Genomic DNA, 26027 nt, shown 5'->3' with positions numbered 1-26027 from the left:
AGCCGTCAAGCACCCGATCTTCGAGTGGAGAAGATTCGGGGATGTTAGAGCCTCCAGGAAAAACCGAAGTCAATGTGTGGTGAATCTGTGCAGAACGAAAGAATTCCCTGTCACTCAATTCATATTCTGTCTGCAATGCCCCAAAGGTCTTGATTTTACCCTTGACCCAAAGATCACTCACCCTACTGATACCAATCATATCCCATTTTTTAAATCCTTTCGTCTTCCAAAGGCATCCCAGTCTTTCAGATGCATACAACGGAGTCGCTCGGGTCAGTCGATCCCTCCATCCCATTGCCGCATTCGCGTCATGCCACACTCGTACCGCAATCTTAGTAGGTCCCGATAGCTCCCTCCCCGCTGCTTTGGAATATAGCGCCCTATTGTAGTTCCCGCCCGGTAACAAATATTTATCCATCTCAAATGCAGGGTTAAAGGCCGGCGCGTACGTTCCATGATTAATCGCTCCTAGTTGGGAAGCCCAGTAATTTCGCCTGATATCCGGCAGTGCTATACCCCCGTCATACCAGGGGAGTGTAAGCTTAGGAAGGGCAATACGCGGGCGTCCATCCCAGATCAATTGCCTCTGAAGACTCTCCACCTCTCGAAAGTAACTCGCCGGAATAATATCAAATGTATTCTGAAGAGCGTATAAGGACATCAAGCCCCTGTACTCTTGCATCTGCTCCCTGGCCTCCGAGAACTCACAATAGTCTCCCCTTAAAGGGATCCTAATCACGCCTCATCATGGACCTGAAAAGAACAACACCAGATCAGCCTCATCATGATGCAACACCACTGGCTCCCCCTTGACAGCCTGCTTTAAAACAAACTGTATTCACTACACCTCAGTCTATATGGCTGACAAGCTCACAATTTCTGGTTTCTCTCGACATACCTACAGCCAGGTCACCAATAGACTGGTGGCAAAAAGAAACCAACAGACCTTCTTCGTCTATGTACAAGGATGGATCCAGAACAACATCCTCATATATATCAGGACTGTCCAAGGGTGCTCCAATTTAGAAACAAGCTGCAGGCACACCTCTTTAAAGAACACTATATAACAACGTATTAAGAGCTCTCTTCCAGTCTAAGACACAAGATAACATCCAATCACTCATTGACTATCTGTGCCTTTAACCCTGTACAGGGCTGCAGCTTTCGGGCACAATTTCTCTATATAAATAGCATATCGATACATGCATGCATAGAGATCAAGGAGGGCATTGGAAACAGCCAGGCACAGCGTCCTGGTTGTAGTCTTGCATACTTTTTGCCTGAGGCACTAACCAGGAGTCAAAATTTAGGTTGAATTTGAGCAGAGATACTAATTTAATACAAAGTAAAAGTCAATGGATTGCTTGAAAAACCTACCTGCACTCCCTACCGAGAATAGATGCGTAATGGTTCATCAAGCTACAGAAAGTATAGTCGTAATGATAAAGGAGGGATGCAAACAGCGTTGCTTAAGTCAAGAAATGTTGTTGCTGTCTGGCATACTTTGGAGAATAGAGTCTGAAAAGTGCAGTTACCTGGTGCTTCATTAGTGCAACATGCCTGCATCTTCTTTCTGAAATGTGTGGAGGCTCCAAATCTATACTTGTGGTGCAGACACAGCTGCGGGTTGTAGCAATAATGGTTAAGTGCAGGAAGAGGGCTATCTCCCTGCAGAGTATCAGGAGCTTAGCAGGAGGTGCTATGTGCTCCGATGAGAGAGACGACTTCTTGCTCCTCATCTTCCCACTCCCTGATAATGGTGGCTTACAGATGTACACTCAACTTTGGAGCAAGCAAGTTTATGGTGAATGGCAGGTAAACAGGAGTATGTTAAATAGTAAAGCTCCCAGTGTAAAAGGAGGCATTGAAAGAAAAAGGTGGTTTGATGCTCAACAGGTTGTTGGGAAGGGTCTCAATCCCAAATAAGAGTAGGAGTGAAAGCAATGGTTTTTTCCTATCCTAAAAAGTCCCAGTTAGCCTCTAGACAGGATGTAGATCTTTCAACCTCCTTATGGCATTCTCTTGATGAGTTTCTCACTGTGCAACATTGTTGAAGATTTGAAGACAAAATACACTAAAAGCTGTGTGCTCATCTTGTCAATTCCTCCTATCAGCACATAAAGAATATGGGAGTGAACAATCTTGAGCCAACTCATTAGCCCCCCCCCCCTTCTCTCCAATTTTCATGGAAGATTCCCTACTAGCATTGACGTGCCTCAAATCAGGCTCTCCCTCAGACCCAGGCTCCACCTTTATTCTATCCAAAGTTGCGGAGGCTATCAACCCAATTGTAAAGCAGCTTTTCAACACCTCCCTTTCATCAGCTACAGTGCCCAAAATATAAAAGCAGGCCAATCTTCACAAAAAATGTAAATCGACAGCTTTCGTTCTACTTAGAAACCAACAGCCTGCTACATGCTAGTGAATCGGGGTTTCGTCCCAACTGCAGTACTGAGACAGCACTGCTTGAGGTAGTCTATTCCATCAGACTTAGCCTTGATGCAGGTGACAGGGCGCTGCTGGTTATGCTAGATTTATCTGCCTGTTCAATACTATATCTCACCACATCTTACTGGCCTGTCTCTGTTCTGTTGGAATTAGAGGGCAGGCCTAGAATTGGCTAGCATCCCTTCTTGAGGAGAGGACAAGAAGTATGGTGCATCCCTTTCTCTGCCAATCCCTGTATATTGAGGGTGGGAGTGCCACAGGGCTCGGCGTTGAGCCCCACACCATGTAATGTGTATCTCACACCCTTGCCAGCCCTGGCAGAATCAAAGGAGCCAAAATTGTGTTATATGCTGATGACACTCAACTGCAGTTCTCTTGAAAGAACAATTAGGTATTTCGGAGTGAGGAAATCCGAAATTGCCTCAGTGTAGTCTTTGAATGGCTCTCATTAAATCAACTTAATGCTGGGAAGACCAAGCTCCTCTTCTTTGCCAAGATACCTCTGCTTCATGTCTAGTCTTTCTGGCCAAATGATGCCTCCCTCCACCGCTTACTCAAAACTCATCGGTGAAAAACTAAGGCATTAAATTTGATGGACAACTGTACTTCTGCTCCCAAGTCACACAGTGGTGGGCACGAATGTTGCCTTATTTCGTATGCTGCGAAAGTTTTTGTATCTCCTGACAATCAGTGACCCAAATCCTGATCCCACCGCGTTTGGACTATGGTAGTGGTCTCAAGTTAGGCCTACCAGACTACCTGATTGATAGGCTGCAGCTGGTCCAGAATGCATTTGCGCAAACGATGTTTGGGCTACCCCATAATTCCCACGCATCACTGCTTCTTCATGATCTTCATTGGCTCCCGATCAGGAAGAAGATGAGCTTTAAGATTTTGATTCTTACACTGAAAGCCTAATATGGGACAGGTCGATACTACTTACGATCTAGAATTAAGTTATATACTCCCCAAATAAACCTGCCCTCTGCCATGCTCTGTTATGCCAAAGTTCCATGAGTTAAGAAGGCATGGTCCGGGGGCACATCTTTCTTTTTTCTGGGCCCCTCTATGTGGAATAAACTTCAGCTGGAACTCAAAGACGCATCGAGGCTAACCCCTTATTCTGGAAAAAGCTCAAAACTTGTCTTTTTCCTCAATTCGAAGTCCATACCCACAATCTCCTTTGGTTAGCCCTTCTTCTGCATTAGCCCCAGGGCACTCCCTAGAGTAACAGTTGTGCTATAGAAATATTATACATACATCAGCACATAAAGGACACTGATCAACAGAGCCTGCCTAGTAGTTAGAAAGGTAACTGCAAGAAACCTAATAATAAAAAAAAGAGAGAACAAGCATTGGCATAGCCAATAGGTCTCGCCTTTGGGACCTTATAAGTGTTTAGCCATGCAACACATGATGTTGTTGCACCAAGGATATTGTGCTGGATAACTAAACACTTATAAGGTCCCAAAGGCGAGACCTATTTGATATGCCAATGCTGGTTTTCAGTGAATTTAGGACTTTGAAACCATGGCGTGGCATTTAATGCCCAATAACAATAGCCAAACACGTGCCACATAGACTAGGCATCTCTGAAGCCATAGAGACATTCTAGTCGGAGTAAAGAGCTCGCAATCGAGTAAGAAGGATTACCAGAGGCTGCATCACCAGTAACGTTACTGCTCACCGGTTGCATCATGTGGGACATGAGGGAGGGGATAAAGGCGCGCGCAACGCTGCGTACAACCGCAAGGAAGTAGCAACTGAGTGCTATTTGGAGAGCAGAAGTGTATTAAATCGACACTGCCTTAGAGATTGTTAGACTTGGCACCTTGACGTGGGTCTCCCTTCCATTTTTGCTGTTGCCTCATGTGTTTTTGCTGGTATTAGATGCTTTGGGTACTGTGCCACTGCTGTCCAGTGCCACAGTGCAAGTGCTCCCTATTGTAAATTGGTGTATGGATTAGTGATTCCATGGGGGCGTGGCTAGGCACGCAATGGAGAAGGTCGCACCCGGGTAGAGCTCCGAGCTGAGCTCCCTTTCCCCGGGCCGATTCTCCGGAATTTCTCCTCGGAGCCGCCAGAAATTGCAGGCGGACCAATAGACAACTGTTCTCGGCGTCCTAGCCGATTTTCGCATTGGAGTACCGTCGCAGCGACACCGGACTCTCTTAGGGCCTCCTGGCGGGGCTAGCCGCCACCCGGTCGGCGGGGACGACTGCGAGAGGCCGCGGCTCGGGCCTCTCCTCTGGGCCCCACCACGCGGCCTGTGACCCGGACTCGGCCACTCCCACCCACATCGGGACGATGACCTAAGGGCCGCCTGGACATTCTGGCTCCTGCGTTTCCCCCCCCCCCCCCCCCCGCCACAGAGCTCGAACACGCTGAATTTGGGAGCTGCGGAGACATAACCGGGGTGCCGAGAACACTTTGCCGACGGCGGCCGGGGACGCGGCTGCCGGGCTGTCTGCTCGTGCACTAGACGGAGGCACAATTCAGGGGGACCTGCGACCACCCGGTTGGCGGGGGCGGCTGCGGGGGTCCGCGGCTCGGGCCCACCGCCTAGGCCCCGTCGCGGGGCCCGCGGCCTGGCCTCCGCGCACCGAAGCCAGGACCTGGGGGTCAACTGGACTTGCTGACTGCTGCTTCTCTCCCCCCGCGACAGAGGGGTCGCGGGAGGCCCGTCCCGAACATAACCGGCATGACGCTGCCGCGCGACTGACGGCGCCCGGGCCTGGGTGGCGGTTGCCAGACCATTTACTCGTGCACACGAGAAGGTGCAGCCGGCGCTCACAGCGGTGACCGGGAGTCGAGGTGAGAGGGCCCCACCCACCAGGCATCGCGGGAAAGCTGTGACATCCCCCTCGCCCCACCGAGACACCTTCTTCTGGCGAGTGCGACGGAGCCGGGGGGGCGGTCGTCAACGGAGGACCACACTCTGGCAGCGCGGCGACCCCGCAGACCTCCAACTCCCATTGCGTAGCACATTATGTAGGGGGACAGCTTCTGGATCCAGGCGCTGAGGCCTCGCTCCCCCCCTGGGCCCCCTCGAGACAGACTGACCCGTGGGGCGCGGTGGCGGCTGGCCACCGGTGTACGCAATACAGACCCAACCCCACAGAGGCAGAGGGCTACGCGGTGCAGCCGTTGCGGGCCCGGGGTGGGGACGGAACCGTGTACCCCCGAGGAGACTCTGAGGCGCGATTGAACTACTCTGCAAAGACACTTGGGGATATACAAAGGCCGCAAACTGGTGACCCTGAACTCCCCGGCGAACGCATGGTGAAGACTGGCACACCCCACCAGTCCAGAGATAGACTAAGACCCTTGCGCCTGTGAGACCATTCCCGACTGGGAGATCGGTTGGCTGCTGAGACCGCAGAACATCTGAAGCTGGAGTTGACGACCTGCCACGACGCGCCACTACGCCAATCTGCCGCCAGCACAGAAGGCATACAAGGGTCCCACTGCTCTGCCACGCGACGACAGGCACAGGTGGCGGTTTTCTGCGAACCACAGACACTGCCGGACCCGAGTGGAATCGATCGCCTCGTCCTCTGGCCCCGCTGGACTACACTGTCGGCCACGTCACCCTGCACATGTCCGGAGGGGTGAGGACCCGCACTGGAAGCGGAGGGGCCCCGCCGAAGGGAAAATCCGACAAGTCGCTGCACAGGATGGCAACTGATCAAGTTACCACGCGGTTGGACAATGTGCTAGCCGCCATGGAGCGCATGGAATAGTCGCTCCAACTGACCAGAACATCTCTGGAATCCAAGATAGACAGCGTTGCCATAGACCTCACCCACCTGAGGGATGACCACAAGAAGCTGGCTGATCGGACCAGGACGCTGGAGGGAACAGTGAAGGACCTTGGCCCCGCGGTCACACAAACTGATCAACAGGTACAAGATCTCCTGAACAGGGTGGAGTTCTTAGAGGACCGCGCTGAAGATGCGGAAGGGAGAGCGAGACGCAACAACATCAGGCTCGTTGGGGTTCCGGAGAAATGGGAAGGCAACCGGCCGACTCAGCGAGTGGAGGACTGGCTGAGAGATCTTCTGCCGGAAGACACGCTCTCGCCCCATTTTGTGGTGTAGCGGGCACATCGTGTACCTACGAGACCTCATACCACCGGCTCCAACCCGAGGCCGCTACTCTTCAGAGTCCTGAACTACCGAGACAGAGACACTATCCTGAGGGAAACCAGACAACTCGGGGAAATCCGCATCGACAATACCACCGTGATGTTCTTCCCAGACTACACCATTCAGGTGCAACGTCAGCGACACGATTTCTTGGAGGTGAAACGACGCCTGCGTGAGGCCGGCCTCAAATACTCCCTACTCTTCCCTGCGAAATTGAGGGTAGTGGCGCGGGACAAGACCTACTTCTTTAATACTCCTGTGGAAGTGAGTGACTGGCTAGACAGCGGAACGGACACAGCGCCCAGACAAACACAGAACCCTGAGACAAGACCCCGAGGCCGTGGACCACGACGTCGGCGCCGTAACAGAGAGCACAGAACCGGCCGCCCGGAAGACCCGGCACGCCACTCCCCACCGCTGGACCAAGTGATCCAGGAGCAGCGGGATGCACTCCGGAGGGTCTCCCAATTGAGTGCTTCACCAACCTCAGACAATGTTCAAGCCACGAGCCCACAGCTGGTTCCGAGCGATGATGAGGCTATTTACGGGATACCGGACTCCCAATTGTCGGTGGAACTACCAGACGTTACGCCGCAAACGGCTGACATGCCCCATTGAAGTAACGCGTGCACACCTATTGGATGTTACCAGGGCGGCGGGGACGGGACCAGAGGCCAGACGATGGCTGCGATGCTGCGGCTGGGGGCCGTTGCCGGAGATGTCCCTCGGCGCCTTGGGGGCTGGAGGGGAGGCCCTGCCGCAGTGAGTACTCATCCAGATGTATAGACGCTGTGGAGGTGATGGGGAGGTGGGACCATCTACAGGGTTTCCCCCACTTCTCCAAGCTCATGTCATCCGCCCACATGGTCAGGAAACATTCCTACTCCAGGACCTTGGGGAGTGGGATTTGCCTCTCTCCCTTGTACATACATGGTTACCCTTGCGGCCACACTACTAGCGATGACACTACCTACTTGAACACCGCATTTGACTGCATGGTGGGAGTGACTTATGGTCCGGGGAAGCGTCGCTGACCACCTTCTCTTAGTTGGCAATAGAAGATCTGCCACACTTGTGCCTAGCTCAAGTTACCCCCTAGACTTGAATACTGTTCTTTTGCCCTCTTGGCGCGTTTGGACGGCGACATGTTACGTTGCCGACCTTTTGGTATTTACTGCTGTTTAGCACGGTTAGCACACCCTGTTTCATTTCCCGCCCTCCACCTCAGAGAAATACCTATACCCTTTATAGATATGTCGATGTCTGAAGTGGGTGGGGGAGGGGGACTGGGAGCTTTGTGGGGGCGATCACCTGGAGGGTGTCTCCTACCATGATAACAGATATGGCTGAGATTAGGATTTGCACGTGGAATGTGAGGGGAATGCACACACCGTCGAGACGTTACCAAATCTACTCATATCTACGTCGCCATAAATTTCATGTAGTACTATTACAGGAAACGCACCTAAACAAGACCGAGGTACACGCGCTGCGCCGACGGTGGCGTGGGCAGATCTATGCCACGGAGTACTCCTCCTATGCTCGAGGGGCACTCATATGGATACGGCCGGGCACACCTTGGGCGGTCATAGACACACAGGTGGACGCGGAGGGTCGGTATGTAATGGTACGAGGCAGACTAGATGGACACCCTGTGGTACTTACCTCCTTATACTCCCCGAACACTGACCAGGGCGGCTTCCTTGAATGCCTCTCCGCGGCACTGGCGCCCTGGCATGGGCTCCCGTGGATCCTTGGAGGCGACTACAATTGTGTACTGGATGTACACTTAGACAGATCCACCGCGCCCTCAGCCAATGCACAGACACACGTCACCACGAAAGCCCTCCTCAACTGGGCCCAGCAATGGCACCTACACGACGCATGGAGGACACGCAACGCCGCAACGCGCACATATTCCTACTGGTCAGGTGCACATGCGCTACACGTACGCTTAGATAAATACATGGTCTCCTCCGATCTCCTTCCATTGGTCCAAGACACACAATATATGGGCCGCACCCACTCAGATCATAATCCTCACACACTGGTCATCGCCTGGGACAACCCGCATCCTCCCATTCTCACCTGGCGCCTCCAACCAGACCTCTTACTTGACGCGACCTTCCGCGAATCCCTACTTACACAATCGGCTCAATACTTTGATCTCAATGCTGGCACAGCGTCCTCTCCCCAAACCGAATGGGATGCTTTCAAGGTGGTGACCCGGGGGCTCTGCCTGGGAACACAGGGACACATGAGATGCCAAATTGAACAAGACCTGACGCGACTAGAAACTGACCTACTAGACCTTGAGCGCGCCGGGGGGGGGGATGCGTCCGCCCGACTGACAGAAGCTAAGGCGAAACATGACCGCCTACTAGACCGTTTGCGAAGCGTCAACTTTGCAGCACACTCTGCCCGGGTCCACGGACAGGGTGACAGACCAGGCAAACTGTTGGCCTGGCCGATCGAGCGGGAGGATCGATCTGCCCCAATATCGGCCATACAGGCTGGAGACGGCGGATTGCTCTACTTCCAACGCCAAATACACGAGGCATTCACGAGTCATTACTCGAGCCTCTATCACTCCCGATTGCGCGTCCCCCTAGCTGCTATCACAGAGTATCTCTCCGACATACAGTTGCCTACCCTAACGGCGACACAACAGGATGACCTCGGAGCACCGCTAGACCCCGAGGAACTCCGTGACACCATCTTTAACCTCTCGAATGGCAAGTCTCCGGGACCGGATGGCTTGCCGGCCGAGTTCTATAAGGCCGCCTCGGACATCCTAATCCCACATCTGGCAAAGATGTACTCCGCGGCCATAGATGACTTCGCCTTGCCCTCAACACTTAATGAGGCAACCCTCGTCTCCTTACTCAAACCTGGCAAAGATAGCACACAGATGGGTTCTTACCGCCCTCTCGCACTCCTCAACACAGACTACAAAATCCTTGCCTCCGCACTTGCTCGCAGACTGGCCCCATTGGTTCCTGCGCTGGTACACCAAGACCAAAATGGGTTCGTACCGACAAGACATACGTCCCACAATATCCGCCGCCTGTTCCGCTTACAGGAATACGCCACGGGACAGTGGCCACGAGCAGGGTGCCTAGTGCTAGACCTGGAGAAGGCGTTCGACTCGGTGGAGTGGCCCTACCTGCGAGCAGTCATGGACAAATTCGAGCTGGGGGACGACTATCAAGCTATGGTTGGACTCTTGTACCGCAGACCCACGGTACGAGTCCGTACTGGAGCGTTACTCTCCGACCCTATTTGTGTGCGGAGAGGCACCAGGCAAGGTTGCCCACTGTCGCCCTTACTGTTCTCCTTAGCGGTGGAACCCCTAGCTGCGAAACTCCGGTCACAGGGAGTGGATTGGGGCATACCGATGGCAGACGGACTACATGTTGTGTCATTGTATGCGGATGACCTTCTCTTGTATGTCAATGACCTGAGCAACGTCCCGGCGTCCCTAACTGCCATTTTCGGCACCTTCGAGGAAATGTCGGGATTGCGGGTAAACTGGGCCAAATCGGGGGCTTACTCCTTCAACCCGAACGTTCCCGAGTGCGAAATACACATCGGGGGTGAGAGGTTGCAGTGGTACCCCAACACGTTCAGATACCTTGGGATACACATCTATCGAGACCCCATGGATATTTTGGAAGGGAACCTGATGAAAGCGATTGCCTCTACCCGAGCACAGGTTGGGTTCTGGAAGACACTGCCACTGAATGTTCCCAGTCGCATAGCCCTAGCAAAAATGATAGTCCTACCGAGGCTGTTGTACTACTTTGCAAACATACCGACTTATGTACCTACCCGGGTGTTCCGAGACCTCGAGGTCCTGATGCGTGACCTGATTTGGAACCAAGGTCGGCCTCGAATTGCATTGACGAAACTCTACATGCCCACTGCAGAGGGCGGACTAGCTGTTCCTAACATGGAGCTATACTATCTAGCAGCGCAAATGCAGTGGGTGTCGGGCTGGCTAGGTGGTAAGAATCTGGGAGACACGGCCACGGACGCCACTATCTGGTCCCTATTCCAGGTCCACGTGTTGTTTCATCCGCTGACACGGACTCCCCGACCGCCACAACTGTTCCTCGCGGTGGCGCGCAGGTGCTTCCTCCGCTGCTTGCGCCGGACTCGGGCGACGACACCTTATGCGCCGATATTGCCACTATTGGGTACCCCGACAATGGCAGGGACCCTAACAGCTGTAAGGTTGGATAGCTGGACCACCGCGGGGGTGGAAACATTGGGCGACCTATACTCGGACAGCGCCCTCCTACCCTTCGCAGATCTCGTGAGACACATCCCTCCCGGCTGGGCAGTTCCTATCACACGCGTCCCTCATTCGCGCGCTGACTGCCGCCTGGGGAGACATGTCTGGTGAGCCACCAACGCATCACTTCATGCAATACCTTCATGTCATGAGCAACGGCACTCACATCATTCATTGGTTGACGCAAGCACTCCTCCTACACACACACCCAACAACTGTGCAGCTGAGGGAAAAATGGGCGACTGACAGGGGGAGGGACTGGACGGACAAGGAGTGGGCTATGATCCTGGCTGGCCCAGTGAACATCCCCGCAACCCTCGCTTCAAAATCATACAGCTTTACATATTGCACCGCGCATATCTTACCCCGGCCAAGATAAATAGGTATTTTTCAGTCACAGACACTACCTGCGGACGCTGCTCCCTACTAGGTGCGGACCTCCTCCATATGCTCTGGCTCTGTCCTGCCCTCCAACAGTACTGGGAAGGGGTGACCATGATGCTCCGACATTGCACCAAGGAACAGGTGCCACACACGTGGGAAGCCTGCGTACTAGGATTGTACAAACGTATGCGACTAAACAAAGCCCAGACCAGATACTGAGATCTCGGACTCATCACGGCCAAGAGACTGCTTACCAAGCGATGGAAGGCTGCAACACCCCCGCACATCAGACACTGGAGCCTGTCGCTGACGAACTGGGCACGGGCAGAGAGCTCGGTCCTGAAACGGGAGGAGACAGCGGGGCTCAGAAAATTCCCCATCGCACAACACTGGGATGACATCCTACATTCCTTTCTGCAGAAATGTGTGGAACTAGAGATTACGTAAAGACATGTGTACTGCCCCCCCCCTCCCAGCACCGGTTCCTGCGAGCCACATACAGTTCACCATACTCCACATATCCGACCACTGTGCTCTGCCCAACATATGACACGTGCTTGGCTGTTTCATATTGGCGAATGCCTACCCCCCCACCCGGACGTGCGTCACCACGCGCGACGCCGCAACATAGACCCGGGCACTGCGGGACTGCACCGGAATGATACGCCCAACAGGTCCTTGGGGGGAACCCCCCCCCCCCGTAGCCTTGCCACGCGGAAAGCCTACACCCCCCCCCCCCCCCCGGTCTCCCACCTGCTTGCCCCATAAGACACGACAGCCTCCCCCTCCCCCTCTCAACGGTATGGCAATCTCTACCCCTATCTGCCTCTTACATAGCTCATGTTACTGTTTTATAGTTAATTAATATTCTGGTTTCATCTCCTTTTAGACCATGCCCATACGAATACAACTCTGCATTTCATACCACACGACGCCCTCGGGCGTGACAGCTAGGGCCTAGGCGCATCACCTGAGTGCTGAGATAAATGGAAGTCATTTTCGTCAGGGTGGGCGAGCAAGGCGGCCACGCGCTCCGAACACGCTTCGACACTACGCACCCTCATCACTCGTTCTTATAACGCCATATTCACCTGAATGTTGACCCACACTGATACCCTTCCCGACAACGCACGAACGACATGGTGGGTTCGACCGACACGGATGCTGTTGATGAGTACCAACCCAACGTAGCGACTCTAACCTCACAGACCCTATAAGGAAAATCCATAGACCCCACACTTTCGTAACTGAATGATTGTATGCATGCAGAGTTATGTGACATGTTGATATGCGCTGCCGAACCCCAGGGTTGTCGGCCTTGAAGCTGTGTTCACTTATCCCATCCAGTGCAATATTCATTAATTGCAGCTGGCCCGCCTGGGTTGTAAGCTAACTGCTGTGTAAAATGTATGTTCGACAATCAAGGTCTTTAAAAAAAAAAAATAATAATAAAAAAAAAAAATAATCGATTCGTGATTCCATGATTGGCTGGTTTGGTTTACTTGTCAGACCCTAGTACAGTGCACGGAGTGAGTGCACGGAGTGAGTCCACGGCTTGTAAACCAAATGCTGCTGGTGGGCTAGCAGCACTGGTTGTGCCACCCACAGAAGCAGCCTGTAAAAGTGTGTCTCAGGTCTGCCATTGCAGGGCCTGTGTGCATTCTGGTACTGCCATGTTGACTGGGCACGTGCACCCAGTTGCCAGTCCCTAAACCTTCCCTTTTCTTCATATCAGACACCCCTATGGTAGGCCCAAGGGCAGGGTGCATTGTAAGTATAAGGTAGGACAAGCCCCAATGTGTGTGGCATGTCCTAATAGTGAATTACAGCCATTTTCGTTTTTCACTATTGCAAGGCTACCTATTCCTCATAGGCCAGAATGGGCAGTTTGATTATTACATCTTATAATCTTAACTGACTCAGGGAACTAAGTAGAAATTCGAGTTTAGTATGCCTGAACTCAGAATGATAAAATGCATCTTTTAGTGAAGTTGGCTTTAACATTCTGTGTTTGAAAATACCACTTTTAGAAAGTAGGTATTTTCTTGTCTAACCATCCAAGCCTGCCTCTGCTACGTTGTGTATTCCTTGTCTGGAGTTTGAGCGACAGGGGCTGGAGGATTCCAGGAGACAGGGTGAGTCGGCACAGGCTGAATAGAGAGAGCTGCATCTAGATAGGTGGGAGGAGTGCACCTGGGACCTGAATAGGGCTGTGCCTTTCATCCACAATGCTGGCTCCACCTCCTGTGGTGCGTCTGATGTCTTTGCCCTGCACTGTGAAAGGAAAGAAGGAGTCATGTAAACAGAGTGCTCCAAGACTGACCAGAACTGGTTTGGACTAGGCAAAGGCCTCTCTGCCTTCAGAGAACAAAGAGAAACTGTATATAAAGGAGGCGACCCAAACCCCAGAGAATTAGATCACTTTTGGACAACAACAAGAAACCTTAGCTGAGGAGCGGAACCAGAGAGACTGAGGAGAGACTATCCCTACGCTGAAGTGCTGCTTGGGGGTTGGCCTGCAGTGGTTGCCTGACTGCCAAAGAAAGGAGAGAGGAACTTTGCGAGTACTTTCATCAACTTGTAAGGATCTCCAAAAGCTTGCCTCCTGCTGAAGTTTCAGGGACAACAGACTTCACCCACCACCTCCCCAAGAGTTCTTTGGAAGTGCCTACAGTTGTGTTGGGCTTTCTGAGGAACAGTGTGTCGCAAGGAGCTGCCGCTGTCACTTCACAACACGAATGCGCCTCGCATCGCCATCGCAGCAGACGCCGCGCATCACCGGGAAGCGTGTTGCAGGGCCTGTCGTGGCCCAGAAGAACCATTGAGTCATCACAGGGCCATCGAAGCGCTACGCATCGCCAGAGAAGAGGATCGACGTCGCAGCAGAGACCGCCGCATCACCAGGAAGCGTGACGCAGGGCCTGTCACGGTCCGCATCGTATCGCACCAAGAAAAAGACAACATCTTTATTTCTTTGCACCAAAATCTTCATCGCATCATGGCATTGCTCGCCGCATCACCATGGAGGCGAAGTAAGAAACCGACGCATCACCTCCCCTCGCAGAAAAGAACCAATGCGTCCCCTACTCAGCAGTAGGGAACCGATGCATCACCGTTCTTGCGTGTAAGGAACCGATGTATCACCTTCCCTGCAACACTTTCGTTGTATTGTGTTACGCATTTTAGGGTACATTGACTCAAAGTGTCGCATTTTACATCCAAGGAAGAACTAAGCTAATTCTACCATTTTAAGTACAGTATTGTGGATTCAATGCAGGGGGACTGGATTGTCATTAACTTTAGTAACCCTCAGACTGCTCGCTTTTTGGCTAGTCATACCCTTAGCCCCCAAGTGTTCCCCACAGGTGTCAGGGCCCAAACTTTGGACTATTGTTATCCCCACAGTCGTAATCATCACAGGTCCGCTAACATCTGTGCCCCAGTCACTAGAGCAATCAATAGTGGCTGCCTACCCCAGACCTCTTTTATTTAACATCCCAGTGTCGAATAGGTGCGGGATCCTGGAGGAGGTGGACTAACTGGTGTGGAATGGTGGATTCGATCTGAACAGTTACGGAACCAAGGGGTCCTAACAGTGGGCAGATGGTTCAGGCTATACAGTGTGGTGCTAGGGAGGATCCAGGGGTCTTGCAAACTGACTTCCGGCAGGGGAATCCACTGTTGGTTGTGCACGATTTTCCACTCTCAGGCGCATCAAGCAGTGGCACGCCTGGGGAAGGAGTGGAAGCTGCCCCTCTGGTCCAGCATGAGAATATCTTAAGCCCAGATCCCAATAGCCATTTCCCCTCTGGTGAACACTCTAATTCTGATCATAAATTGAGGATTATATCCTAGAACACCGCCGGAATTAAAAACAAACTTGACTCCCCAAATTGGGGGCTCTTTGTGGGTACCCATGATGTTTCGGGAAACCTGGGCTAGGGGTGATTTTGTGAGGTCGGGGTATGCACTCTTTAAAATCCCAGCTATACAAGAGGGGAGAGGAAGACCTTCTGGGGGCCTTAGAACCTGTGTGGCTACATATTTGGACTGCTGGGTGGACCACTTGAATACCCTGTCTAATGACATCCAGTGTACCATACTTACTTTTTCATCTAGCCTCAAAATTGCCTTTATTGATATTTACTCCAGCCCTGTAAGTATTTTCCACGAATCACAGACTTTTGAGCAATTGAACGCCTTTATCAGTACTGTTCCCCGAATAGAAGATTGGTTTTGGGGGGTGACTTTAACTGCCAATTCAAGTCCCTTGCGGTCTCTTCTGTTGTAAATTTTAGTGCAGAGGACTGGTTATGGTTAATCTCCGATCGTCAGATACAAACAATCAAGACCTGGACACCGTTGGCACTCCAGATCAACGCTGTTATACCAACTTATTCTTTGAGAGCTTGTAATGGCCGTACTAAGTCAGATAGACCTGGACAATCCTCCTTGCTGGATTATATTCTAGTTGAAGCAAGATAATGGAAATGGGTGGTTGATTTCGCTGTCCTGCCACGGGATGACAGCGATCATAATGCCCTGCGATTGGAGCTACAGCTCCCAAACTTCAGTAATCCTATGGATAGCAGCACCATCGTAGTTAGCAATCTAGCTCTTGCTAATAACAGGAGGAGAATCAGATGGGGAACACTAAAGCAGTCTCCGGATAAGATAGCTGCATTATTCGCTCTAACTATTAAGGCCCTCCAGGAAATGGGGGAGATTGTTGGAAAATGAATTCTCCCCAATATAACGACAGAATAGAGGTGCTGTACACAGAACTAACAACAAGTCTGGCCAATATATTTAATCCCCTGGTACATTACAAAGCAAAGGACGGTCTTAACTTGGTACAATGATACTTGTCGTAAGGCAAAGAGAGCTCTCCTTGATGCTATTAAAAGTAAGGATAGACAACTGATCAAGCAAATGAGGTGCTGCTATAGAGACTGCATTAAACAAGCAAAGAAGGTCTGGGAGTCAGATAGATGGGACGCCATCAGACTGGCTCTCTTTAATAGAGACATGAAGTCGTTCTGGTCATTAGTGTGCTCAGATAGTAAAGAAGGCCAGTCAGCCTTAGAGCCCAATATTTCAGCAGCGGCATGGAAGTCCCATTTCCAAACCTTATATTCTATGGAAATAGACACTGACTCAGAAGAACCTGGCAGCCTCTTATCAATCCCCTTGATGGCAGCTGACGAGGAGCAAGGGATCACCCTAGCTCAAGTCCTAAATCCAATAAGGAAGTTACCTTCTGGTAAAGCACCAGGTTTAGACAAGATTCCAGGGGACATATTTAAGGAGGAACCAACAATATGGGGTCCCTACCTCGGGGTAGTCTTTAATGGTATCCTGTGAGGTATGGTGATCCCAGGCACCTGGCTGGGTGCTGAAATCTACCCAGTTTTCAAAAAGGGCTCACCTATCTTACCAACGGACTATAGGCCGATCAGTCTGAGCGATGTCTCACAGAAACTGTTTGCTAGGGTCCTCCTCGATCGCCTTCAAGTGTGGATGGAGGAGTGTAAAATCCTGAGTCCCGACCAGGCAGGGTTTAGGAAAAACACCTCCACCATTGACCGAATTCTAAGGTTACAGCCATTCTACTGGAAGACAGCATCAATGGAGGGTGGCAGCCTCTATCTGATATTTGTCGACCTGAAAACTGCTTTTTATTTGGTACCCAGAGATAAATTGTGGGAGGTTCTCAAACAATTGGGAATCCCCCCTATCTCTGGACATTGATCATGAGACTGCATGAGGGCAATTATGCCCAAGTAAGGTATGGGAAATTTGGGGGATTAACCCCTCGTTTTGAAGTCACTAGAGGAGTAAGGCAGGGGTGTGCGCTTGCCTCAACCCTTTTTTACCTTTTCATTAACGCTCTGGTTGCCCACCTAAACGAGGTTGTGGACAACGACGCCCCTAAGTTGTCGCACAGCAAGGTCACTGCTATGATGTTTGCGGATGACACCTTGCTCCTCTCCAAGTCACCAATGGGCATCGAGAGGATTCTTGATAGATTTGTAACATTCCGTGCAACCAGGGGGCTGGAGATCAACACTCTTAAAACCAAATATATGGTTTTTAATCCATCTAAAACCCCACGTCCTAACACCCTCTAAATGGTACCCTGCTAGAACAGGTGACCGTCATTGACTGAGTGTCACACTGTCTGAAATGGTTGATTGGGGCCCACAGCTAGCCAAAGCAAGTCTCAAACTTGCCCAGATGGTAGGTGGAGTATTAAAAACTTACAGGAGCTCCTCTTGCAAACCAGCTGCCACGGTAGCCGAGATTTATAAAGTGCACATCAGGAACGCTGTAATTTATGGGGCTGATCTTTGGGGGCATTGCCATCCTGGGGGTTTGTCTAAAATCGAGAATAACCTCCTGAGGCAGTTGTTGGGTCTTCCTCTAAGTACTCCTCTTATCCCTTTACATATGGACCTTGGTATTAGACCCATAGCAGAGGAGATTGGCCTCTGACCACTAACTTTCTGGCGTAGATTGTGGGCTACCTCGGAACTCACAGACTATCAGATAGAATTTAAAGAGATTCTGGATCTTCCGGGTGCGTGCCATTTGCCATGGTTTGCCCATATAAGGGATGCATGCTACAAGTTAGGTCCTCCAAATCTTTGGAATAACCCGGAAGTAGCGTGCCAGGCCACCCTGCGCCTTGTATTAGTCAGAGCTTACAGATCAGTCAATTTGCCAAAATTCAGGGGAATGTCCAACTAGGTCGTTCAACAGGTTACTTTTTAAGCATCAAAGCAGAGTATCATTTTGAGCACTTTTTGGATGTCATCCAGCCTCTCTTGGCAAGGAAAGTTTATTTCCAGTTCAGGACAGGGACCTTGCCGCTTCGTGCCTTCACAAACAAATGGTCCAAAGCCTCCCCCTGGTATGCCCTGGATGTAATTGCACCAACGAGACAGATATTGGGTTTAGGCAGTTTGCAGGGGCATTTAGACCACTGTGAATGGACTCCCACCCACCAATAGTTTTTGCTGTTTCCCGCTTTTTAATTCTATGTGGCACCATCAGAGGTCATTGCTAAATTTAGTCTTGTAATCTCAAAAAGTCTTTTTACAAACATTATTTTGTAATTTTTTACCCATCTTATTCATTTTAATCTTTCAATATATTTTTAACTAGTTTAAATATTGACATTTCTGAACAATTGAAACTTGAAGCTGCTAACTTGACAAGGGGTAACCAGTGCTTGCTGATTAGCCGCATCCATAATTGACTAATCTCTTTTTGTCATGATGAATTTCTCGGAGTATTTAACGGAGGTTTGCTTCTATTTTAGGTCTGCATATTGTCGGTTTCATGTATTATTGTTTGTATTGTTCACTTTCAACGTCTTGATAGATCGAAATAAAGTTTGTTGGAATGGATAAATAGAAGCCTATGCATGGGGTTTTTCTATGTTCTCTGTATTCGATGGTTGATTTCCTCTAAAAGGGTGAGTATTATACTTGTACTCTATGTTGGGAACAAATCTGATTGAGCCTACCTTGCGTGAACAAAACCCATGCTTATCGCTCTTTTTTCTCTTATTTTATTGAAGGGCACTTATCTGAAGCACCTTCCCAGAGGCTATGCACACATGTGATGGATTATGCTTATCAAGTACCTATCATGAGTCACTTCAAGCCAGAAAGAATCCTTCCCTTCTTTTCCCAATTTTCCCCATTCCCCACATCAGTTCTCCAGTCAGCGTGGAGGGTTAACCATGAGGTGAGGGGATGGACTATCTCCGTTTCCGTGGTACCTGGGTTTCAGGTGAGTGGGATTGTGATAATAGGTATATCAATCTTTCAAGATTCAACACAGGCTCCTGTGGTAAGGCAATCCATTTACATAAATCATTCCCCTAGTGGTCTCAAAGGTTCAGTTAGATAGGTTGGTTAGATATGTTCTTAGTGGGTACGCCAGAAAGGGTTGGTGTGGACAGTGGAAAGTATATATGTGACACCCCACCTTAGTAGTTGGTGCTCTGTGGGTGCTGTCAGGGGTACTACGTGTTATGAGAAACAAGAGATCACAATTACAATGGTCAGAGACCTTGGGTATCAATGAGTTATGAACACAGTGGTCCCGGACAAGGACAATAGGAACAGAGGAAAATTAATATAGACTAGAAATCCGTACTATATTTGTGCTGCCAGCCGGACAGGATCAACATAATATTTTAAATATTTGCAAAAAATAAAGTGGGGACACCTCGGTCTGTAATGCACGGGTAACCTTCCTGCGCATTCCAGACCGAGGTTTCTACATCGATGCGCCTGGTCCTTTTTAATGGCTGATTGTACCGTATTCACGGTCAATCCCAACCGGTTCCCTATTTAATTACCCTGGTCCATTAATAGGCATTCTTGATCCCGTGGCCTGTTACCACAGGTCGCTTCCTACGGCAATTTTACTCAGGCATGTAATGTAATGTCCTGATGATGATCCCACAATTGCTTTCATGGGATCGAAGCGTCAACTCTCTCTACACCGTAAACGCAATTTAATTTGTCATTGCTCATGTGTAACCGTTTCTCCACACATCTATGCTTGTTTTATTTAATGTATGGCGCACAAGCATATGTTCTGCCTGAGCCTATGTTTTGTTTTGGTTTTGTTTTATGTATACTTTGTCGGATGCAGGATTGTGTCCCCACTTTATTTTTTGCAAATATTTAAAACATTAAATTGATCCTTTCCGGCTGGACAGCACAAATATAGTATTAATTTCTAGCCTAAATTCATTTTCCTCTGTTCCTGTTGTGCTTGTCCGGCACCACTGCGTTCATAAGTCAGGGGTATTACATCACTCCCCTGTAGGATGTTAATTTCACAGGGAGACGAGACATCAATACTATAGTAAACAAAACCCTTGGGGCCAGATCAAGGTGCACACAACAAGGAGCTACAGAGGGGAAAAGAAACAACCAGGTCATCCTCCACTCAATCAAATTCAAAACAAAAAGACCTAGTCTACAAGGCATCTCTCTAGAGGCCAACCATATTAGCAGAGGTAGGGATTTACAACATTTAGTTCCCATATACGCCTCTCTTTTCCATTGCGAGGTAGTAATCTCACGGTTTTTTGCCTTCAATTATCAAAAATAAAAACCGTTTTACAGATGGCAGTCACCACACTCTATTATCCCTGACCAGCTTACAGGAGGATTGATGTGAAAGGTGCATAAAACTGGAGCATCACAATCAAAAAAATTGTGAAAAGGCAAGATGACACCTCACTTGTGCACCACCAATCAAGCTCGCTGGTTGGTACTCACCAGCTGTACCCACTTTTATCATCGGTAGTCATCTTGCTTTAAAAAAAATAAGTGTAGTGTCCAAAACAAACAAAAAAGGTGCTGAGAAAGCAGTGAAGTGAATAAATCACATCCCACGATGCGACCATGTGAAACTAAAATAGAAATAAGATGCGCTTTACTCGATACCACTTTATTATTCACTGTGCACTTATTCAAGTAAAAATTGGTTGCTTGTCATGCATACCGCTGAATACTGAGCTGACATTTTTCATTGCCACAACAACTTCAGGGCAAATTCTTCAGGGCAGTAAAGTCACCTGGCACCAGTACTGGACACTTAAATATCTTTTTTCAGGGACTGCCAAATGTAAAAACATAACAAATACACAACCCATCACTCATATTCTCCTTTCAAACAGAATGTCTGCGAATCTCTCTTAACACTTGTAAAGTTTTTATTACCCTAAATGAGCCACAGTTCTTCATACCAGCTCTATCTTTTAGGTCACTCAAGAGACGCCCATCTGTGAGTCCTCTCAGTGGGTTAACACTCAGCTGTAATGCCAATCTACAAAGTGACAAGATCATTGTTACTCAAATGTAAACAGAATAGTTCACAACACGTTCCTTTCATACAAAGATCACTCTCATATGAGAGGCTATAAACCAGGACCCATATCGGTATGCACACTCGGTATGCGGGTCACACAGTAGACGTCATCAGGCATTGATAAAAACACCCACACGCGGTCCGCTAATCTTAAGTATTTTGATGCTACCAGCGTGCCACCACTTTAAAAAAACAGACCATTTCCAGTAATTTCTTGTTGTCATAGATATTATGTTACCCTTGTCCTGCATCTTGCACAACCTTACCGCACAGGGCCTCAGGGAGCGCATTGTCTCGACCGTTTGCTTCTCCCGGCCAGGCGCCTCGCATTTGAACTTCCGGGAGGCAGCCCGGTCGCGTGGGAGGACGGCAAATGTCGTGCCATTTTGGAGAGGGGTATTGTAGCCACCAAACAGATCTATTACACTTTGTAGCAGGAGAAACTGTGTACTTTCTCGGGCATCGCCCTAATATGCAGCCATTTCATGGTCATATTTGTTTAACATTTTTTTTTTTTAATTATTTTATGAAAAAAAGAATTTTGTTTTTTTCCCCCCAAAATAAAACTTTATCAAGGACTTTATGGAATTTGTATAACCAAAAGTCCCAGACTACAGATTCCTCATCCCGGCTCCCTTCACCGGAGCCTATTATTAAAGTGACCCCCATTCAAAAATACAAGCAAAATATAAGGTCACTCAAACGACTGACTCCTATATTATACTCTTCATAAGATAAAAGGTTACTGTCCTCGCCCTTTTTCTCGTACTGGAAAATTCATAGCTTTTCTCATTACAAAAGAGTGTCATAAACAACCGCCTTCCGCACTTAATGCATACGCACGGCCTGTGCTCATTATCATAGAATGGTGCGCTGTGGTCAAAGGAAATTTCACATTCTACACTCAAGGACACCAAAACAGGATAGATCTTCCCAACGTGTTCTAAGACAGAACTCAATACTTGACTTTATTCCATTCAATAAAATCATTAAGCCCAATCTGATCACTTTTCTCTTGAAACATTCAGCGTGCCTCTTTAGAAGCCATCGGTCGCTCAATGGTCTGCGGGTCCCCCACTACTTGCTCTAGTACCACCCAGGTGAATGAATGTTTCTACTCATGACAGTGTTGTACTAGTTTAGTGGTAAGCTTTCCTGTTCTAATGGTGCTCTGATTTGAATCTTTCTAGATTTAAGAGTCCTATATAGTGAAGACCGCATTGGCATGTCAACCTATAGACCACGTTAATGGTATTGCAATTACTGAATCGTGTCAGATGCCACGTCCTGCCAGAGTTCAGGGTTACACTGAAGGTCTTCTTAGTAAGGCCACATACCGAACAGGTCCCACAAGGATAACGTCCTGGTGGAACAGTTGTGTCTTAATTTCTGTAGTGGGCTTGCCAGAGTATGAACTAATTTGTCCTTTAGGTTACTGGACCTTTTGAAAGCAAATCTCGGGTTTGGGCATTTTAAAGTCGTTGGTAGACAACAATGCCCAATGTTTACGTATTGATTGTCGAATCCGGGTAGCCAATGGGTCAAAAGTCATCACCACAGGAACACACTTGTCTTTAGTTCTTTCCTTTTTCTCCAATAGGACACTGCGTGGGGTGTTTAAAGCCCTTGTCTTAGCTTGTTTGATTATCTTGTGAGGATAGTGCCTCTGCCTGAGCTTCTCACACAGCTCCTCTGATTGTTCAAGGTATGTTGCAGTGGTGGAACAGTTCCTGCAGTAACGCAAGAACTGTACCACTGGCAAGTGGTCTCTTAATGCCCTAGGATGATATGATTGATACAAAAGGAGTGAGTTCCTATCGGTAGATTTGTGATGGACTCCAGTGCACAGAGTGTTACTATCCACATTGATATCCAAATCGTAGGTATACCGCCTTTTGACTGCTATACGTCCATGTGAATCTTAAACTGGCATCTTGCTGATTCAGCCAATTAAACTCCAATAGGGTACTTTCCCCGCCTGACCAAATGCAGAGCACATCGTCTATATACCGCTTCCAGAGGCGTAAATTCCTCTGGAAGGGATTAGACTGATGGTAAATTATGTGCTCTTCAAACTGGCCTACATAGATGCAGGTCAGACTAGGCGCCATAGTTGCGCCCATAGATGTTCCTGTGGGTTGCAGGTACAGCTTATCTTTATAGCTGAAGTAGTTATGGGTAAGCGCCAGTTGCAGTACGAAAGACTGTGGTGCATTCTAGAACCACTGTTGTTCCCCCAAGGCCTAAGCTGCTGCCACCAGCGTGGCATCCTGGGGTATGCAGGTATAAAGTGATTCGATGTCAATAGTGACCATTCGCAGCAAGAATCAAAATGCAGACCCTCCAGAATGTTTCAAACCTCCATCATGTCTTTAATGAAAAAGTCAGCAAATTAGGATAGAGGTTCCAAAACTGATTGAATCTCTGACACAATTGGTCGACCGTGCGAGGGACGTTGCGGATTGTGTATTTTTGGTAGGATATAGAAAGCAGGAGTTCTGGGCTTATTGTTAATCAGGAACTCCGCTTCCTTTTACTGTTATCCATTTGTTTTCTTTTACAGTTCCTACCATATCTCTAACAATCTCCTGCAGTTCGTTAACAAGGTAACGATTAAGTGGATGAAAGTTATTACGCATCCCCAGCAGTCTAGTCACTTCAGCAACATAATCAATAGAGTTCATAACAACCACCGCCCCACCCTTGTCAGCTGATTTTGTGGTGAGCGAATGGTTGTTCTGCAGACTATTAACTGCATTCCAATCTTCACGGCTCATATTGCTGAATTTCTGAGACGTACTGCTATGTTCAAATGTCATAATATCCTGTAACACCCTATTTTCAAAGACCAGAACTTCTGGTCCTATCATCGTTGTTGGGGGGCAGAACTGAGATGGTTTCTTCAAAGTAGTGTTAAAGAGTGATGGAGGGTCCTGCGGTTTGTTAGCAAAAAACTTTTTAAATGTTACCTTTCGCATCGTCTCATGAAATTCAACTCTACATTTAAAAGCATCATGAGTCAGTGTGGGAACAAGCCCCAGTCCTTTATTCAATACCCTCTCCTCACTTATGGTGAGGGTATGATCAGACAAATTCACCACTATATTATTCATATCTGACTCCGCCAGCGACTGCGTGTTATCCTAGCGGAGTAAGTTTGCCATGGCTGGCTCTGATTGCCACGACCGCAGCCTCTGCCAGTCTGACCACCCCCTCTGTTGCCCCTTTGGCATGGCCTAAAAAAGAACGGAGTAGTGCACCTAGATCTTTGTTGCTCTTCTCTTGTTGGTTAAACCTCACGCTATTGGGATTAGTTTGCTGACCCCCTTCTTCCTCTTCACTTGAGGTACTGTTGAATGTCCAGTTGTTGGGTGTACGTCTAGTTTGTTGTCTCCCAACCTTGCCTGCCCCACTGAACGCTGTGGTTTTGGTTATACAAATTCCTTTAAGTCCTTAATAAAGTTTTATTTTGGGGGGGGGGGGAAAGAAATCATAAAATAATTTTATTTTTTAATTATTAAGAAATAGGACCATGAATTGGCTGCATATTAAGGCGACGCACGAGAAAGTACACAACAGTTTTTCCTGCTACAAAGTTTAATAGACATGTTTGGTGGCTGCAATACCCCTCTCCAAAATGGCGCCGACGTTTGCAGTCTTCCCGCATGACCGGGCTGCCCCCCGGAAGTTCAAATGCGAGGCGCCCGACCGGGAGAGGCAAACGGTCGAGACAATACGGTCCGTGAGGCCCTGCGCGGTAAGGTTGTGCAAGATGCAGGACAAGGGTAACATGATATCTATGACAATAAGAAATGACTGTAAGTGGTCTGTTTTTTTAAAGCGGTGGCACGCTGGTAGCATCGAAACACTTAAGATTAGCGGACTGCGTGTGGGTGTGACCCGCATACCGAGAGTGCATACCGATATGGGTCCCGGTTGATAGTTTCTTATAATAGAGTGATCGTTGTATGAAAGGAAGGTGTTGTGAACTATTCTGTTTACATTTGAGTAACAATAATCTTGTCACTTTGTAGATTGGCATTACAACTGAGTGTTAATCCACTGAGAGGACTCACAGATGAGTCCCTTGAGTGACCTAAAGGATAGAGCTGGTATGAAGAACTGTCGCTCATTTAGGGTAATAAAAACTGTACAGGTGTGAAGAGAAATTCGCAGACATTCTGCTTGAAATGAGAATATGAGTGATGGGCTGTGTATTTGTTCCGTTTTTACATTTGGCAGTCCCTGAAAAAAGATATTTAAGTGTCCAGTACTGGTGCCAGGCGACTTTGCTGCCCTGAAGAATTTGCCCTGAAGTTGTTGTGGCAATGAAACATGTCGGCTCAGTATGAAGCGGTATGCATGACAGCCAACCGATTTTTAATTTGAATAAGTGCACAGTGAACAATAAAGTGGTATCGAGTAAAGCGCATTTTATTTCTATTTTAGTTTCACATGGTCACATAGTGGGATGTGATTTATTCACTTCACTGCTTTCTCAGCACCTTTTTTGTTTGTTTTGGACACTAGACTTATTTTTTTAAAAGCAAGATGACTACTGATGATGATAAAAGTGGGCACAGCTGGTGAGTGCCAAAACTAGCGAGCTTGATTGGTGCTGCGCACGAGAGGGGTCATCTTGCCTTTTCACTATTTTATTTATTGTGATTCTCAAGTTTTATGCACCTTTCACATCAATCCTCCTGTAAGCTGGTCAGGGGTAATCGAGTGTGGTGACTGCCATCTGTAAAACCGTTTTAATTATTGAAAATTGAAGGCAAAAATGCGGGTGGTTACTACCTCGTAATGGAAAAGGGAGGCGTATATGGAAACTAAATGTTGTAAATCAC

The 26027-nt window shown here is 48.7% G+C and overlaps 1 protein-coding gene and 1 long non-coding RNA gene across 3 annotated transcripts in view; one reads left to right on the top strand and one right to left on the bottom strand.

The window, feature by feature from the left end:
• Positions 1 to 26027, bottom strand: part of UNKL (unk like zinc finger) — a 513314-nt gene that overhangs the window by 417423 nt on the left and 69864 nt on the right. The window lies entirely within an intron of this gene.
• LOC144786015 (uncharacterized) overlaps positions 1 to 26027 on the top strand; it is a 352278-nt gene that overhangs the window by 290386 nt on the left and 35865 nt on the right. Inside the window, exon 3 of the long non-coding RNA XR_013602075.1 lies at positions 18863 to 19077. This is a non-coding gene — a long non-coding RNA (uncharacterized LOC144786015). The remainder of the gene's footprint in view (positions 1 to 18862; positions 19078 to 26027) is intronic.

The sequence above is a fragment of the Lissotriton helveticus genome, chromosome 10, assembly GCF_964261635.1.
Source record: "Lissotriton helveticus chromosome 10, aLisHel1.1, whole genome shotgun sequence".
NCBI lineage: Eukaryota > Metazoa > Chordata > Amphibia > Caudata > Salamandridae > Lissotriton > Lissotriton helveticus.
This window is presented reverse-complemented; position numbering and strand designations above follow the sequence as displayed.